Source organism: Rhipicephalus microplus, chromosome 2, assembly GCF_043290135.1.
Source record: "Rhipicephalus microplus isolate Deutch F79 chromosome 2, USDA_Rmic, whole genome shotgun sequence".
NCBI lineage: Eukaryota > Metazoa > Arthropoda > Arachnida > Ixodida > Ixodidae > Rhipicephalus > Rhipicephalus microplus.
In genome coordinates this window covers 123,377,112-123,395,294 of record NC_134701.1, presented here as the reverse complement: position 1 = coordinate 123,395,294, position 18,183 = coordinate 123,377,112, and positions in this window count along the sequence as shown.

Sequence of the window (18,183 nt, the reverse complement as noted above, 5' to 3'; positions counted from 1 at the left end):
CTATCGTCGCAGCCTGTAACATCAGACAAAAGTTGGGCCTTATCAGCGGTGATGGAGGCCTCAACTTTTTCGGCTGGTTTTAACAAGTATTGCAGCGAAGCAAGCCCATCAGGTGAAGTATAGCAGCTGGGAGGGCAATTTTTAATAAGATTGATCTATCATTGCAACCTGTGACGTCACACAAAAGTTGGGCCTTATCAGCGGCGATAGAGGCCTCAACTTTTTCGGCTGGTTTTGAACATGTGTTGCGGCGAAACAGGCCCATCAGGTTAATTATAGCAGCTGGGAGGGCAATTTTTGATTTGATCGCTCTCTCGTTGCAACATGCTACGTCGGACTACAGTTGCGCTTTATCAGCGGTGACAGAGGCCTCAACTTTTTCAGCTGGTTTTGAAGATGTATTGCGGCGAAGCAAACCCATCGGGTGAAGTATAGCAGCTGGGAGGGCAATTTTTCATATGATCGCTCTATCGTTGCAACCTATGGCGTCAGACAAAACTTGGGCTTTATCAGCGGTGATAGAGGCCTCAACTTTTTCGGCTCGTCTTAAACATGTATTGTGGCGAAGCAAGCTCATCAGTTGAAGTATAGCAGCTGGGAGGGCAATCTTTGCATATGATCGCTCATACACTGCAACCTGTGACGTCAGACAAAAGTTGAGCCCTATCAGGGGCGATAAGGGCTCAACTTTCTTTAGTGCTTGTCGGCTTGTATCGCGTTGAAGCAAGCTAGTCAGGGGAAGTTTTTGTAACTCATAAGGACCTTTTGACGTGATGTCTTGTTGGCGTGATGGTGGTGAGTGTAGTGACGTGCCCGGGTAGCGCGGACGCCGCTAGCCGAGCCAAAAGTGGGCGTGAAGCCCGCGAAGAATGACCCGACAACGCGTAGTTCACAAACAGCAAAAAGCTCCGTTTAATGCCCACCGATGCCTTATATACAGAGTGGGGGTGCCACCTCTCAGTTACTAGAAGCAACAGGTGGCGTCCTCTACATCCCTCCTTCCGGAGCTCTCAAACACAAATGTTCCAAAAGAGCACCACCAAGAAACAGTCCTTGCAGCAGTCTCACAAATTCAGTCTCCGAGGTGGCACCACGCGCCGGCCGTATTGTGTGTAACGGTGACCGGGCGATCCTGCAGAAGGTGCAGGAGCTGGAGTGTCCGATGCGTTACCGGTTGCTGCCTGCTGTGGTCCGGGAGACGGCGCCGATGTCGGGGCCGCAGGGTTGGGGATTCCCGTCTCATCTGAGGGGGCCGACTGAGGATTGCTGCAGGGGACAAGGTGTCTGCGGTTTCTCACTAGTATGCCACTAGGCGTCTGGACGATGTACGAGCGGGGTCTCTGAGCCGGGCTTAGGACCGTCGCCTTTGCCCACGTGTCACGCACCCAGACTTCCTCCCCATCGTCGAGAGCACGAAGGTCATGCGCTGCGTGTCGGTTATTGTAGTCTCTCTGATGTCTTCGTCTCTGGGCGGCATCTCTGTTAATGAATTCTTTCACCTGGGGCCAATCTGGAACAAGGCTTTGAGCCGTGGCTGGCACACGAGTTCGCAGAGAGCGTCCCATGAGCAGTTTGGCCGGGCTGTAGCCAGACACACCGGGAGTGTTACGGTATGCTAGCAGAGCCAGAAACGAGTCTGTGGCCTTTAGAAACAACTCCTTCATCGTGTGAATCATGCGCTCTGCTTCGCCGTTTGACTGCGGGTAGCGTGGACTGCTCGTGACATGCGTGAAATCGTATGTCTTCCCAAAGTTCTCAAAAGCTTTGCAAGAAAACTGTGGCCGATTGTCGCTGACAACAGTCACTGGGATGCCGTGTCGGGCGAATGTGCTCTTGATCGCAGAAATAACGGCTCCCGCAGAAGTGGACCGGAGTGTGAGGACCTCAGGGTACCGAGAACGGTAGTCGACAACCACCAGGAACTCTTGATTAGCAAAATGAAACAAGTCAATGGCCACCCTTTCCCACGGAGCTGATGGTGTCTCGGTCGCAATCATGGGCTCACAGCGTTGAACGCGTATAGAAGCACATGCTGGGCAGTTCTCTACGGCTGCTTTAACCTGGCTGTTGAGACCGGGCCACCACACAGAGCCTTGAGCCACCGCCAAGCACCGATTGACGCCTTGGTGACCATCGTGCAGCAGGTTCACGATGTCTCTGCGTAGTGCTGCGGGCACAACTAGGCGTCCGCCCATGAACAGCATGTTCTCGCATACAGTGAAGTCTCCCCGGTGGTCCCAGTAATGCGTCATGTTGAGCGGCAGACGGTCTCGTCAAGGCCACCGTTTCATGCAGTATGCGTTCAGCATTGAGCACTCGCCGTCTGAAGTTTCGTGAGACGTGAAGTCTTCAAGACGTACGGCCAGGGTTGAAGAAGGGCTGCCACGACCAGAGACACAAAAATTTCGGTGCTGTCCTCTTCGGACGTGGAAGAGCCTTCGGGATCCCTAGAGAGGGTGTCTGCCGTGGCCAGATATTTTCCTGGAACATACTTGACTGTGAACTGATATCGCATGAGCCTTATGCGAAATCTTTGGATGCGAGGGAGCATGAGGTCCAGATCGGCGGAACCAAGCAACCTGACAAGCGGCTGATGGTCGGTATCAACGACAAAGCTGAGTCCACGCAGGAATTCTTCAAACCTCTCGATAGCCCAAGAGACACCAAGCGCTTCTTTCTCAATCTGACTGTACCGCTGCTCAGCGGTAGTCAGTGCTCTTGACGCGAACGCGACAGCCCGTTGCTCTCCCGTCTGTTGCTCCTGCAAGAGAACCGCGCCTAGCCAAAACGAACTGGCATTTGCCGACACAAGGGTGGGTAGCTCTGAATTGTAGCTGGTCATACAAGCATTAAATGCCACCATTCCCTTCAATGTCTCGAAAGCGGTTGCTTGCGCATGGTCTCTGGTCCAGACCGCGTTCTTGTTCAACAGGAGCCGTATCGGTGTAGTGACGGCAGACAGGTTCGGTAAAAATCTTCCAATGTGGTTCAGCATGCCCAGGAAACGACGGACGCCATGCGTATCTGTCGGCGGCTTCATGTTCACATTAGCAGATACCTTCTCAGGGTCAGCCGAGATGCCATTGGCGCTCACCACTACACCAAGCAACTTGACGGAAGATACCCCGAAAGAGCATTTCGAGGCATTCAACGTAATGCCCGCTTGCTCTAACTTGCGAAGGACTGCTTGGAGTCTGCTGTCGAGCTCGGAACAGCTCCTGCTGAATACTAGAATGTCATCTACCATGTTCACACACCCTTCCAGGCCCGCTAGAATCCGAGACATTTGACGCTGAAATACTTCGGGAGTGGACGTGATGCCGAAGGGCAGGCGGCGGTTGCAGTAGCGTCCAAACGGTGTTATGAAGGTAGTCAGCTCCTGACAGCTTTCCGATAGCCTTATTTGATAAAACCCTGATTTTGCATCATGTTTCGAGAAGACCGTGGCATTGCCAAGAGGGCCAAGTGCCTGGTCCACTGTGGGCATAAGGTATCTCTCCCGAAGAACTACTTGGTTCAACTTCGTGAGGTCAACACAAATTCTGTATTCGCCATCGGCTTTGGGTACCAGCACAATACCAGCACACCACGGGGTTGGCACTGTGACTCGCCGGATGACCCCGTCCCTTTCCATGGCATCTAAGTTCTTCTTGACTACGCTTTCGAGGGGAATAGGGATGCGCCTAGGAACGCTGAGAGAAAATGGAATCGCTCCCGGCTTGATACGAATGTGGTATTCTTCAGGCATCTCGCCAAGGCCTGAGAACAGCGAAGCTGCGGCCTTGTCTGACGTTGGGGGCCTATTCGGAGCTTCCGCATCTTTCACGGTGTCAACAAACTGTAAAACTCCCAGGTCCACAACCGCCGAGTACCCCAGCAGAGAAGAGTCAATGTCTGCTACAACGTACAACGTTTTGCATACCGACCAGCCTCGCCACGACAGGGTAGCAGGAAACGTCCCAAGCAACCTTAGGCGGCAGCGGCCCGGCCCCATCAACCGTTCATTATCGGGTTTGTCAAGGTCTACTGGGCACCCGCCGAAGCTCGGAGGTACGACCGAAACGTCCGCCCCAGTATCCACTTTGAATTGAAGGGGGCGTCCGTTGACATGAACAACAACGTGCCGGCGTTCTGTTTGCGAGGCATCCACGGCGCAGAGCTGGATTTGGCTTAAACGCCTAGTATTATTCAAGCGGCAAACCGCCGCGAAGTGTCCCTTCTTGCGACATTGGTTGCATGTGGCCCACCGTGCTGGGCACTCAGATCGCGGATGAGGGGCGTGGCCGCAAAAATCTCATGCCGACTTCGGGCCGGCGCGGTACTCGGGAGGCCGACAGACGTTACTTTTACTTCGGGCCGCTTCGTATGCTGGGGCGTCGGCCATTCGGTACTGGTTGTTCGCAACGGCGTCGACGTTCAGTGCGTCTGGTGCAAGGCCTGTCCCCTGACGCTGCAATTTCTCATTTTCAGCGTCTTCGTACTCACGCGCTTGGATGAGCGCCTCGTCCAGTGTAAGCTTTGGATTGCGGCAGAGCTGGTCGGTCAAGCGAGAGTCAAGCAAACCTACGATAAATCTGTCCTGAACCAGCCGGTCGTCGATTTCCCGAGAGGCGTAGTTGCACTTCTTCACGAGATTTTGGAGCGCCGTGAAAAACGCGTCGACTGACTCGCCTACCGCTTGCGTGCGCTTGTGGAACCTGCTCGACTCGTATACCTCGTTGACGGGGTGTACAAAATATCCCGAAAGACTTGTTGTCACGCCGGAGTACGAGCGATCGGCCTCGGCCTCTGACATGAGAGACGAAAGCACCTCGCGACCTTGGGGACCCATACAGTAGAGGAGCGTGCGTACCTTGATTTCTTCGGGGGCGGAGGACAGTCCTGAGGCGAAGGAGTAATCCTCGAATTGTTGAAGCCACGCCGTCCATTGGGCTGGGTTGTCAAAAGTTAACTGCGGCGGAGTTCACAATGTGAAGCTGGCGGTCTCGGCGGAGGCGGTGGCTGGGTTATCCTGCATGTTGCACGGTTGTCGCAGGATCCCACTTCTGACACCATGTAGTGACGTGCCCGGGTAGCGCGGACGCCGCTAGCCGAGCCAAAAGTGGGCGTGAAGCCCGCGAAGAATGACCCGACAACGCGTAGTTCACAAACAGCAAAAAGCCCCGTTTAATGCCCACCGATGCCTTTTATACAGAGTGGGGGCGCCACCTCTCAGTTACTAGAAGCAACAGGAGGCGTCCTCTACAGTGAGCTTTGACGTCAGGCAGCAGTCGGACCTTTTCAGAGGTGATAAATGCCTCAACGCTGGCCTCCAAGCTGAGTAAAAAATAATAGAAAAGGCACGAAGCTTGCTGAGATTCGAACATGGATCCTCCTGACCCAGAGCCAACAGCACTATTCATTGTGCCACAGGACTTCGCTTCCAGCGTTGAGTCCCAGGCACCAAATAATGCTTACTTTCTCGCCGAGTAAAAACAAAAAAGACCAATGAGTTTCCGAGAATTCGAACATGGAACTTTCTGATCCAAAGCTAACCGCACTAGTCATTCCGCCGCATTACCGGACTTGCAAGCTCAAATCCCAGAGATCAAACAATGCTTACTTCCTCGCTGAGTAAAAAAGAAAAGGAAAAAGGGCAACGAACCTGTACGGATTCGAACATGGAACCTCCTCATCCATAGCCTACCACGATACCCATTGCGCCACATTACTGGACATGTTTAGGTTGATTCCCAGAACCAATAATGCTTACTTTCTAGCTAAGTAAAAAAAAGAGGAATGAGCTTGGTGGGATTCGAACGTGGAACCTTCTGATCTGTAGCCAACCGCACTATACATTGCGCCACAAGACCAAACTTGCGAGCCTGCTTCCGAGGGAGCAAACAATGCTTACTTTCTCGCTGAGTAAATAAAAAAGAAGAAGATGAAAAGGAAATGAGTGTGTTGGGTATTTGAACGAGGAACCTCCTCAATAAAACTTGTTTTTGGGCTAGATGGTTATTGAACATATTGTAATATATTTAGCGCAACCTTGACTCTCGCACACATGCAAACACTCACACATCCACCCAAGTAACATACACGACACACACCTTCTACCCGCCGCCAAGCGCACCATCAATTGCACCATATAACTGTACTTGCAAGATTGACTCCCAGGGACCAAACAATTATTTATCACTGAGTAAAAAAAACGAAGTGAGCCTGCCGGAATTCGAACGGGAAATCTCCTGGCTGAGCGTCTGCTTCTAATATGGGAGGTACAGGGTTCGATTCTCAGTGCCGGCTGCAGGCCACTGTATTCTAAAGGTAGAGTGATCGAGTGCCCGGACTTAGCTCAGTTTTTTGTGTGGTACTGAACTCACCCTGCACACCGGTTAAAAGTAGGTACGAGTAGGCTTCATACTGGTGCAACGGCAGTACGATGCTGAAATCGCTCATGGGGCGGGGGATGGAGGGGGCGGGGCACTCTACGTAGCGGTATGGAACTTGGTGGCATGGGACCCCCAGGTCTCACCGTCCCATATGATTCTAGTTTGTGCCCCCTATAAAAAACTTTGTTTATGGAAATAAAAGGCCCACCGCAATCTTATGGTCTATAAGGACCACACGCAATGTTGTTCTGTGCATTACTTCTGTCCAGTTTGACAAATTATGTGATAGCACGTACGTCTGAGTTTTCGCAGTAAGATGTCTGGAAGACTTCCTGATCTTCCAGCAATCCCAGCCAAGTCTTGCGAGCCTCCAACCTTTTGGTTACCAACTGAACACTATACACACTCGAAACTAGCATGGCACAAGATGTGACGTTTAGATCGTGGTCTGATCAATACTCCACGTCATTATCGTTTGCAGGGCAAAGGGCCCTGCAATACGTTTTGACCACGGTCAGGAAACGCTGCCGATCGGCAGTTGAGGCTCCGGAGGACACGCGAGCCGAATATTATGGTGCAGCATGCCCAACACATATTATTGAAGTCAGCCAAATATTGCTTTCTCTGCTTTCGACAAATGACGGAAGACGCTCGAAAATCACTCGTCACAGCCTTTGTATCAGTCATTGGCTCATTCGAGCACGGCGTGTATCAGTCATTGGCTCATTCAAGCATGGCGTGCTCTGTTGTAACAGTAATCGCCGCGGGAGGCCGCGACTTGTACACGCGTGCGCGTGCGATTGCACTAAAAAGCTCGAAAAGCGGAAAAGTAACACTTTTGGGGGGGGGGAGAGAAAAGTGCTCACGGCAACGAGGCGCGCGTGACACATTTTCTTTGCCCGTTCTATCCCTCCCAGCTTAGCTTCCAGCGCTTTCGTCGGGACGACAGAAAAGAGATTGCAGTAACAGCAAGAGACAAATCTTCGTAACTCCGCTCCAGTATGTTTTGTTCGTGCTCCGCTTGTTTAGTTCCCCTTCGTTCCACGTTAAATTTCAACATTCACGGATCGTGAGTGTTGCGTGTTCGATGGAAAAAAGAAACGTTCGAACGACGGAGAAACATTCGTTTGCGCACCGTCAACCTAACCCCAATGCCGGGGACCACGAAGAAGCATGTACCGGAGCGCCAGGCAAAACTGCAGAGGATTAGGCCCGAATACGGGTTCAACACTCACCACTGCGCATATCGCGACGACGCATAAGACTCCGATGGCCAAGGTGCCGATGATGAGGCTGGCCTGGTAGTGGAGCGGCTTGAAGTTGTCCCGAAGCACTTCGTCTTCCTCCTCCTCCTCGTTCTCTTCGTCACTCCAGTCGTCGTCGTCGCTCAGGTCAGCGTCAGCGACGACGTCCAATGCATCTACCACGCCGGGAATTTCGGGCGCCTGCATGCCGACAACGTCGCACACTCAAATTTAAATCAAGATGGTCCTGCTGCGGGCTACTGCAGGCTCCGTGAGTCGTTCTCGAGCGAGATTGTCCGCGAAGCCAGCCTCGTTTGCTTGCTCGATTGCTTGCTCCTTAGTACTGATGATGATGATGACGATGATGACCGTTCTGGTATGATTGGCACATACCCACACTCTGGAGGATCACTTGCCCCATTCAGGGGCCAATGTGTAGGTCGGATCATATAACCTTAATTTTTTAGAGAGAGATAGAGAACAAATTAGATTTTAGAAAGGCCAAGAGGTCTGTTAGCGCTACAGTTAGTGTATTGTTTGCTTCTCTACAGTGGGAAAGGGTGGAAGTGGAACAAAACAGCGATGAATGACATCGGTAAGTTAGGGAAGTGATAATAGAGTCCCGTCATGCTGGACGACGAAATTATTTTATAATGCAAATTCAACGTAATACAAACACCTATACACTTATAGTAACCTCTGCAACAGCCCAGGCCCTGAGAATGAGGGCCCGGCAGACCTCGGGGGGAGAGCGCGTCGCGAAGGGTGCTTTCCACTGCTTCAGGGTACGGGGTACGGGTGGACCAGGCAGAGGCACACCTCAAGGAGTTGTGATTTCACCAGCATTCTTTAATATCACTATATCAGGTCTCCCTAAACAACTTGAGCAAGTTAAGGATTTGCACCATGCCATCTATGCCTACGATATCCCGCTGTGGACGTTTCTGGCTCCCGACGTCATAGTGGAGCAAATCTACACACGCGCATTTAGTCTAGTGGCTTCTAAGTAGATTATTACCATTATTATAAACACATTTAGGTTGTTTACGTCAGAGACAAGTACCTAAAACACCATTATTGGTTAGTGGTCTACTAGGAAACCGTTCAATCGACTCTGCACACGCACGATATATGCGTTCAAGTGTTTCTTGTAATTGTTAGTGACCATGATCGCCATCGTTTTCACTGGCCGATGAAGCGTGCATAACATCTTGCAAAGGTCACACCAAAACGTGCCGCGGTGGTCTAGTGACTAAGGTACTCGGCTACTGACCCGCAGATCATGGGATCGAATCTCGGCGGCGGCGGCTGCATTTCCGATGGAGGTGGAAATGTAGGACCGTGTGCTCAGGTTTGGGTGCACGTTAAAGAACCCCAGGTGGAAGAAATTTGCGGAGCCCTCCACTACGGCGTCTCTCATAATCATATGGTGGTTTTGGGACGTTAAACCCCTTATATCAACAATCAATCAAAGGTCACACCAAGATGAATCCGGTCAACCATACACGTGATGTTTCATTTTAGCTCGTAAAATATGCGGGAGCTCAATTCGGAGTCCCGTTTATGTAGTACCCTGTGACATCGTTCTGGGTGGCTCCAGTGTTTTGATGTGGAGCTCCAGTGTAATTATGTGGCATGAATTAGATGGAGGATTGATAAGTCTAATGAATCCCTGTTTTAAACTTTGAAATTACTATGCTCTGTAACTTTTCACAAACGTCCTGCAAGCTGAGGCTGATGACCTCAGATGAATGGCGCTCACCCACAGATGAGGATGGGCCAGGAACCGGGTAGCAGGATACTTAAATGAAACTAAATGAAATTAAAGCCAATCTGAAAAATTAGTTTAGAGATAAAACTGCCAATAAACAAAAATGGTTCCTGAGCAAGCGGGCAAACGATCTCTAGTTCCTGACAGACATAGCTACGAATTATGCATGCGTATGCATGATTCGTAAGCGAGAACAAAGATACCACTACCACCATCGCTCCTTGCTCTTCTTCCTCTGCGTCGAATTAAATGCTTTGTCGTATGATGGGGACACTACCTAGTTCCGATTCAACGTGGATATGTTGGATGACACCGCCGCAATACGTTGGTAAGAGTTTAACGCGACAGTGTTAAATAGCTCGTTTAGCGAAAACTCTGGCGTATGTGTCCGCGTCGTTGGATGCGAGAGAAAAATCATGAGGTTGTCCATGATTTAAGAATTCAGAAATAATCAAATAAAATAATAAAACAGTCAGAGTCCAAATGAGGATGGAACCTAGGTCATTTGCGTGGCGAACAGGTTCTCTATACCACACAGCCTCACGTTCGTTTTGAAATAGAACAAAAACAACTTCCTCTGTTTGAAAATGCAGTGGAAATAACTAGCACGCTTTACAAACACACGCGTCCGGCATACAGGCTTCATTATACAACATGTAATGTCGCAGTAATATTGCGTGGCACAAGCGCACATTACCATCGCGTGACAGAACATGTGATTATCGTTAAGACGTCATGATTTAAAGCCGGTCGCCCGGGCACACATGTTACTGCGCGTGTTACCTTAAAGAAACTCACTCCAACCCAGCAATTTTTTTTCTTCCGATGGATGTACCCTCCACCCTATCCAAGACTAACCAAAGAAGAGAGCGTGATTTTCAGACGCCTACAAAGCAATACTTGCTTACATGGCATATTAATGCACCGCCTTTACCAAACGACACATGGCTACATGTGCCCGCTCTGCAGCGTACCAGACATCCACTGACACACTTGCTCCTGGAATGCCAGTGCCATGCGAACCCCGACGTGCAACAGGAGCGGGACCAAGCCCTAAGAACAAACGACGACCACCTAATTGAAACGTGGGAGGCCCAGCTCGTACTCGAGGACCTGGAAGACTTAGCGACAACTCGTCACCAGGGCCAAGAGGGCAGTCGAAGCCAGAGGGTTCCTGGACTAGGGAACCTCCCCACCTTAGGGTGACCCCGTGTGTCGCTCGGAACACTGTTTTCTAAATAAACATTTTTTTTCTCTCTCTCTCCGATTGTGGCACAAACGAGAATATCGTTCATCATATCGACTGCAACGAGCGTGCTTTTGTCCCATAAAAACAGAACTATAATTTTAACTTTATGTTCAAAGTATATAAAAAATAACCGCTAGTGTGACTCAACAGCGATTATGTTCACCTACTGGAAGGACAATAAATCCCGGCAGATTGACTCTTTTGCTTAAAAACAAGCATGTACAGCTTGAAATCTCTTGTCAAAATAGCGAATCGGATGTCTTTCTGGTTAACCTCTCTGCCGTCTCCCTTTCTATTGCTTCCTTCCTTCCTTCGGGTTGAACGATTGTAAGCTACACGTTCTGGTAAAACCATGTCCACAAATGTGATGAACCTTCAGGACATCACACAATGCCGTCGACATTGGAGAGTCGCAGAAACCAGGTGATGGTTTCACTGCTTTACAGGCGATAAATGTGGTACAGCAAGAGTCGTCATTCGATGCTGCACATCTGCATGCGCATTGCGACGCAGCAAGTTGTGCCCTTTCAAACTGTTAGAGGCTGCACCCGTCTCAACTTCGATAAGACTTACCTTGTGAGCTTTGGTATGCGATGTGTATACGGCAGTCCCGCAAAATTGAAATCTATAAAACCAGAATGCTCCTCAACTGGAAAAGAGTCCTAATAAAAGTGGTTTCGCATTTTATTGGCGCACTTCTGTAAACCAGACCATACTTCGCTGGCCCCTTCAGGTTTCCTTTAACGACTACCATAATTTGAAGTCTGAACTATAAGTAGCACAAAACAATTGCACATCCACAATGCAGGATGTATATGGCAAGCTTAGGATTACTCTTAAACTGCGTGTATTCTTGTAAACTAGTATTTATTTCAGCAAAGCTCAAGTTCCATATCTAACAACTTAACAAGCCTATGAATAGCGGCAATGATGATGACTACTTTCATTAATTGGCCCTGTTGTGCCGAGAAAAAGCACTGGACTAGCAGAACGCCCGTTGACTATGATTAAGAAGCATCCAACAAGACGCAGAGGCCAATTTATTTGTCCAAATGATTTGCAGAAGGTAGATAATTTATAATTAGAAGGAAAACAAAAAGCAGACAGCGAAATTTCTTCGTCACAAAATAGTGTCAGGCAAAAGTGTATAGGAAGGCAACACAGATTGGCCCAAGCCGAACTAGAATGAACGATACGGTGTATTGGTACTCTGAATTGGATAAACCATTCAGTTACAATATGCCCTAGTCAGAAGGAAAAGTACAAAAATGACAGGCCTACCAGCCTTTGGCAATAGCAGGAGAATACTTTGAAGTATGCCGAGTAACAAGGCAAATTGTAGCACATACAACAATATTTGTAAGCATGTTTTTTTAGTTTGATGAAATCAATATCATTTGAAATAAAACGTTGACATTACGAAACAAACTGTGGTGATTAGCACAGACTTAATGAATCTACAATGTACCCTCAAGATTTATTTCCAGTAATAAAACACGTGTTGCACATTCGAAACGTACATAAAACCAATCCTTCAACACAACATTTGCAAGAACATACGATGAATGAGCGAGTGTACTTGTTAAATCAGGCACGCTAAACAGCACACACAAATCATGACACTCTTAACATTAAGAACACTGTAGGAGTTCTCGGACATCACAGGAAAGCAAACCGTCTTAACTGAAAAGTAGAGTGCACTGCTCCGCCGCCACACTTTTTTTTGCAGCCTTACTTGAATAATGTTCGTAACAGTGCACAATTTTTCCTGAAAGAACACTATCAGAGAATTGATATCAGTCTGCCGGCCGACCAGACTAATAGAACATGTAGCAAGTTGCGCAGCTTTCCATGCTGAAGAGCATCAATATGTCGCTGCATTGCACGATGTGAATGGATGCCTTCATCATAGAAAAAAAAAAATGAAGATGAAAGAATTACAGATGGGTTGAGCAATTCCACTGTTAAGAACAGGTGGAAAGAGTATACTGTCACGGGGTCGTGACGTGGCCGAAGACAGGAGACTTCTTGTTATAATTTAACTGTTTATTTGGGCGAACCTGTGCCCGGTAAACAGAAAGTCCAATTACAGCAGCAGTCTCGCACAGATAGCAGTCTCAAACTGATAGCGGCGAACGGAGCGTCGGCCTTCGATCAACAACTGACAAGCGGCGAAGCGCGTCGGCATTTATACTCCCGCCGTCGAATGTTCTAGTGCTATCGCTGGCGGCGGCGTGCGTTCCAGAACAATCTGTACCATTCGCACAGTGGGCGTGATCTTATCGAAATGATCTACTACAGTCCGGAACCCTCTAGAAAACTGCAGGCGCGGTTTGCGCTGAGAATCGTGTGGTGTTTTGGGACGATAACAAAAACTTGGGAAATGGAACGTGGCATTGCCCCCCTCTGAAAAAGGCATCGTCTCGATGCTTTAACTAAAGATGAAGGTACAATAATAATGCAAGAAAGTACAATGAATAAATTACGATACAACAATAATACAAAAAACACTGTTCCAGTTTGTTAACGCGCATGAAACGGCTTGAGGCGTGCGACATGGACGACGTCAGGTCGCGATCGGCGTCGTTGAGAGTTCGTGATGCCGTCGGGGACAACCTCGTAATCAAGTGGGCCGAGACGTCGAACCACCCTGTACGGTCCGAAGTACCGTCGCAGAAGCTTTTCACTTAGTCCACGTCGGCGTATCGGCGTCCACACCCAAACATGTTCACCGGGCTGGTATTCCACGAAGCGTCGTCGAAGGTTGTAACGGTGGCTGTCGGTCGTCTGTTGATTCTTGATACGGAGCCGCGCAAGTTGTCGGGCTTCTTCGGCGCGATGAAGGTACTCGCTCACATCGAGGTTTTCTTCGTCGGTGACGTTGGGTAACATGGCATCGAGCGTCGTTGCCGGGCTCCTTCCGTAGACCAATTTGTATGGAGATATCTGCGTCGTCTCCTGCACCGCCGTGTTGTATGCGAAGGTCACATACGGAAGAATGGCATCCCACGTCTTGTGTTCGACATCGACGTACATTGACAGCATGTCGGCGATCGTCTTGTTAAGCCGCTCGGTGAGGCCGTTGGTCTGTGGGTGGTACGCTGTCGTCCGGCGGTGGTTTGTTTGGCTGTATGCCAAGATCGCTTGAGTTAAGTCGGCAGTGAATGCCGTTCCTCTGTCGGTGATAAGGACCTCCGGGGCGCCGTGACGTAGGACGATATTTTCGACGAAGAACTTAGCTACCTCGGATGCACTGCCTTTTGGCAGGGCTTTTGTCTCGGCGTAGCGGGTGAGGTAGTCGGTGGCTACCACGATCCACTTGTTTCCGAAAGCCGACGTCGGGAACGGCCCCAATAGGTCCATACCAATCTGCTGGAAAGGTCGGCAAGGTGGATCAATTGGCTGCAGAAGTCCCGCTGGCCTTGTCGGCGGTGTCTTGCGTCGCTGACAGTCCCGGCATGTCCTCACATAACGAGTGACGTCGGTTGTAAGACGCGGCCAGTAGTACCTTTCTTGTATCCTCGCGAGCGTGCGAGAAACACCGAGGTGCCCTGCCGTCGGATCGTCGTGCAGGGCCTGCAGAAGTTCTGGTCGCAGAGCTGAAGGCACCACAAGGAGATACTTAGCCCGAAGCGGTGAAAAGTTTTTCTTTTGTAGAAGACCGTTTCGTAGAAAAAACGACGCAAGTGCGCGCTTGAATACCTTCGGGACTTCGGCGGTCCTGCCTTCGAGGTATTCTATTAGGGCCTTAAGTTCCGGGTCGGCCCGCTGTTGTTCAGCGAAGTCGTCGGTAGTTATCGTTCCCAAGAAGTAGTCGTCATCCGGGTCGTCGGGTGGTGGTTGGTCGACAGGCGCACGAGAGAGACAGTCGGCGTCGGAGTGTTTTTTGCCGGACTTGTAAATGACAGTAATGTCATATTCTTGAAGTCTCAGGCTCCATCGTGCGAGGCGACCTGAAGGGTCCTTCAAAGTGGCTAGCCAACACAAGGCGTGGTGGTCGCTCACAACTTTGAAGGGCCTGCCATAGAGGTATGGGCGAAATTTCGACGTAGCCCAGATGATGGCGAGGCACTCCTTTTCTGTTGTGGAATAATTTGCTTCTGCTTTGGATAGCGATCGGCTGGCGTAACTAATAACCCTTTCAAGTCCGTCAGCCCTCTGCACAAGAACGGCGCCAAGACCTACGCTGCTTGCGTCAGTATGTATTTCTGTCTCGGCGAATTCGTCGAAATGGGCAAGTAACGGAGGCGTCTGGAGGCGATGTTTAAGCTCCTGGAAAGCGTGTTCCTGTGGCGTTTCCCACTTGAACTCCACGTCGGCCTTGGTAAGGTTAGTGAGAGGATCGGCGATGCGGGCGAAGTTTTTCACGAACCGCCTATAATAGGCGCACAGGCCCAGAAATCGGCGCACGGCTTTCTTGTCAGTGGGCGGCGGGAATTCGGCGATGGCGGCTGTTTTCCGTGGATCAGGACGAACTCCAGACTTGCTGATAACGTGCCCCAGAAACAAGAGCTCCTCATACGCGAATCTGCACTTTTCTGGCTTCAGTGTGAGTCCGGAAGTCTTGATGGCTTGAAGTACAGCTTCAAGGCGCCGAAGATGCTCGTCGAAACTCGAGGAAAACACGACGACGTCGTCCAAGTACACAAGGCAAGTCTGCCACTTCAATCCTGCCAGTACTGTATCCATAACGCGTTGAAAAGTTGCAGGCGCTGAGCAAAGGCCGAAGGGCATCACCTTAAACTCGAAGAGGCCGTCCGGTGTTATAAACGCCGTCTTCTCTCGGTCTCTTTCGTCGACTTCGATTTGCCAATAGCCAGTCTTGAGGTCCATTGACGAAAAGTACTTGGCGTTATGGAGCCGATCAAGTGCGTCGTCTATTCGTGGGAGAGGATACACGTCCTTTCTTGTGATTTTGTTCAGGCGGCGATAATCGACGCAGAAACGTAGGGTCCCATCCTTTTTTTTCACTAACACCACGGGGGATGCCCATGGGCTCTTGGACGGCTGGATAATATCATCCCGCAGCATTTCATCAACTTGTCTCTTGATGGCCTCACGTTCTCGCGTCGAAACCCTGTACGGACTCTGACGGAGTGGTCTGGCATTTTCTTCGGTTATGATGCGATGTTTCGTGATTGGGGTCTGCCGAATTTTCGATGACGACGAAAAGCAATCTTCGTATTGCAGGAGCAGGGCCTTGAGCTGTTCTTGCTTATCGTTCGGAAGTCTGGGATTGACGTCGAAAGCTATGGGAGGGGCTTGGTTCCTCTGAGCAGGTTCCGCAGAATCGGCGAGGGTGAAAGCGCTGGTGGCTTCGACAATTTCTTCGATGTATGCGACCGTTGTTCCTTTGTTCACATGTTTGTACTCATTGCTGAAATTTGTGAGCAAAACCGTTGCTTTGCCTCCCCGCAACTCTGCAATTCCTCTTGCGACGCAAATATTTCGGGTGACCAACAGATGCTGACTGCCTTCAACGACGCCTTCGAAGTCAGGTGATTCAGGAGCGCCGACTGAAATAATGACGCTTGAGCGAGGCGGAATGGTGACTTGTTCTTCCAGCACATTCAAGGCATGGTGTCCAGACGGCGTGCGCGGCGGTAGTGCTTCTTCTGTGGATAACGTTATCGACTTTGTTTTTAGGTTGATGACAGCACCATGGAGGCATAAGAAGTCCATGCCAAGGATGACATCTCTCGAGCAACGCTGTAGGACTACGAAGTCTGTAGGATAAATACGGCCGTTAATGGTGACTCTCGCTGTGCAGATTCCTGAAGGCGTTACGAGATGACCTCCGGCTGTGCGGATTTCAGGGCCTTTCCAAGCTGTCGTAACTTTCTTTAACTTCGCGGCGAACGACCCACTGATGACAGAATAGTCGGCTCCAGTATCGACGAGAGCGGTCACACTGTGGCCGTCGATAAGAACGTCGAGGTCGCTAATTCGCCGTCTCGCATTACAGTTAGGGCGTGGCGTCGGGTCACGGCTGCGTCGGCTTGTTCCGCTGCTTCCCTGTTGCGTCGTCAGGCCACCTTCGGTAAGTGAGCCTTCGCCGTCAGGGCTTTGCCTGTTTGGCGTTGTGTTCGGAAAGCTCCGTCGCGGCGTCGTCGTCGTCGGAGGAGGATCTTCGGTAGTTCGTCGCACAGCAACCGCACCTCCACCGGTTGCTGCCCTTAGTTTCCCGGATACGGGCTAGGAGACCGGCCCCGCGTTGGGCCAGAGTACTGTCGGTGGTGCGGTGACGTGCGGCGGCTGGGCGATGGCGAACGCGAAGGGCTTCGTGGTGTCCACCGAGTTCCTGTCAGGTAGTCGGCGATGTCACGTGGTCGTTCTCCTGGCTGTGGACGCGGTGCGTTGACGGCGAAGCCACGCAGTCCCATCTGTCGGTACTGGCAACGGCGGTATGTGTGTCCGGCCTCACCGCAGTGGTAGCAGAGCGGGCGATGGTCAGGGGTGCGCCAGACGTCAGTCTTCCTCGGTGCACTGCGCTGGGCCGCTGGCGAACGGTATGACGTCGGTGGGGGTGGTGGCGGCGGTGGCGTCTGTCGACGGAAGTGCGATGGGGCGGCGTTTTGGCGTGGACGGGGAGGAGCGTTGTGGCGCAGTGCAGCGGCGTAGCTCATAGCTTCCGGCTCGGGCAGCGGTGCGTGGGGAATTTGAAGCGATTGCCGAACTTCTTCTCGCACAATGTCGGCGATCGAATGCACTTGAGGCTGCGCCGAAGGCAACAGCTTGCGCAGCTCTTCCCGCACGATCGCTCGGATCGTTTCACGCAGGTCTCCGTAGTTACTGACTTGAGCAGCAGCGCAGTCTGCAGTCAGGCGACGATTATACTGTCTGGTGCGCATGTCCAGGGTCTTTTCAATAGTGGTCGCTTCGGCTACGAATTCTTGGACGGTTTTCGGTGGGTTTCTTATCAGCCCCGCGAAGAGCTCCTGTTTGACCCCTCGCATGAGGAAACGAACTTTCTTTTCCTCAGGCATGTCTGGGTCAGCGTGACGGAATAGGCGGGTCATCTCCTCTGTGAAAATTCCAACCTTTTCGTTTGGTAGCTGAACCCGGGTCTCGAGTAGAGCAGCGGCCCTCTCTTTGCGAGCGACGCTTGCGAACGTTTGAAGAAATGCGCCGCAGAAGACATCCCACGTTCGGAGCGTGGACTCCCGATTCTCTAGCCAGGTCCTTGCGGTGTCTTCCAGGTAGAAGTACACACGACGGAGCTTTTCTTCATTGTCCCAGTGGTTGAGGGCGGCCACACGGTCGTATGTTTCTAGCCAGGTTTCCGGGTCTTCGAACGATGACCCATGGAAAATTGGTGGTTCCCGGGGTTGATGCATGACCATCGTGGGCTGGGAAGCTGCGGTTGTCATTGTCGCTGCAGTCGCGGTCATGGCTTTGGTCTTCCGCGGCTTGTCGTGTAGAAGCCCGTACTCCGGTGGTAGCCCTTGCTGTCGGCGGCTTGTTCGCTGCTCCTGGTTGGCGTTGGTGTCTTCTCCGCGACGTGGGCTGGGTTCACGGCTTGACGGGGGCGTCCGGTACATGAAC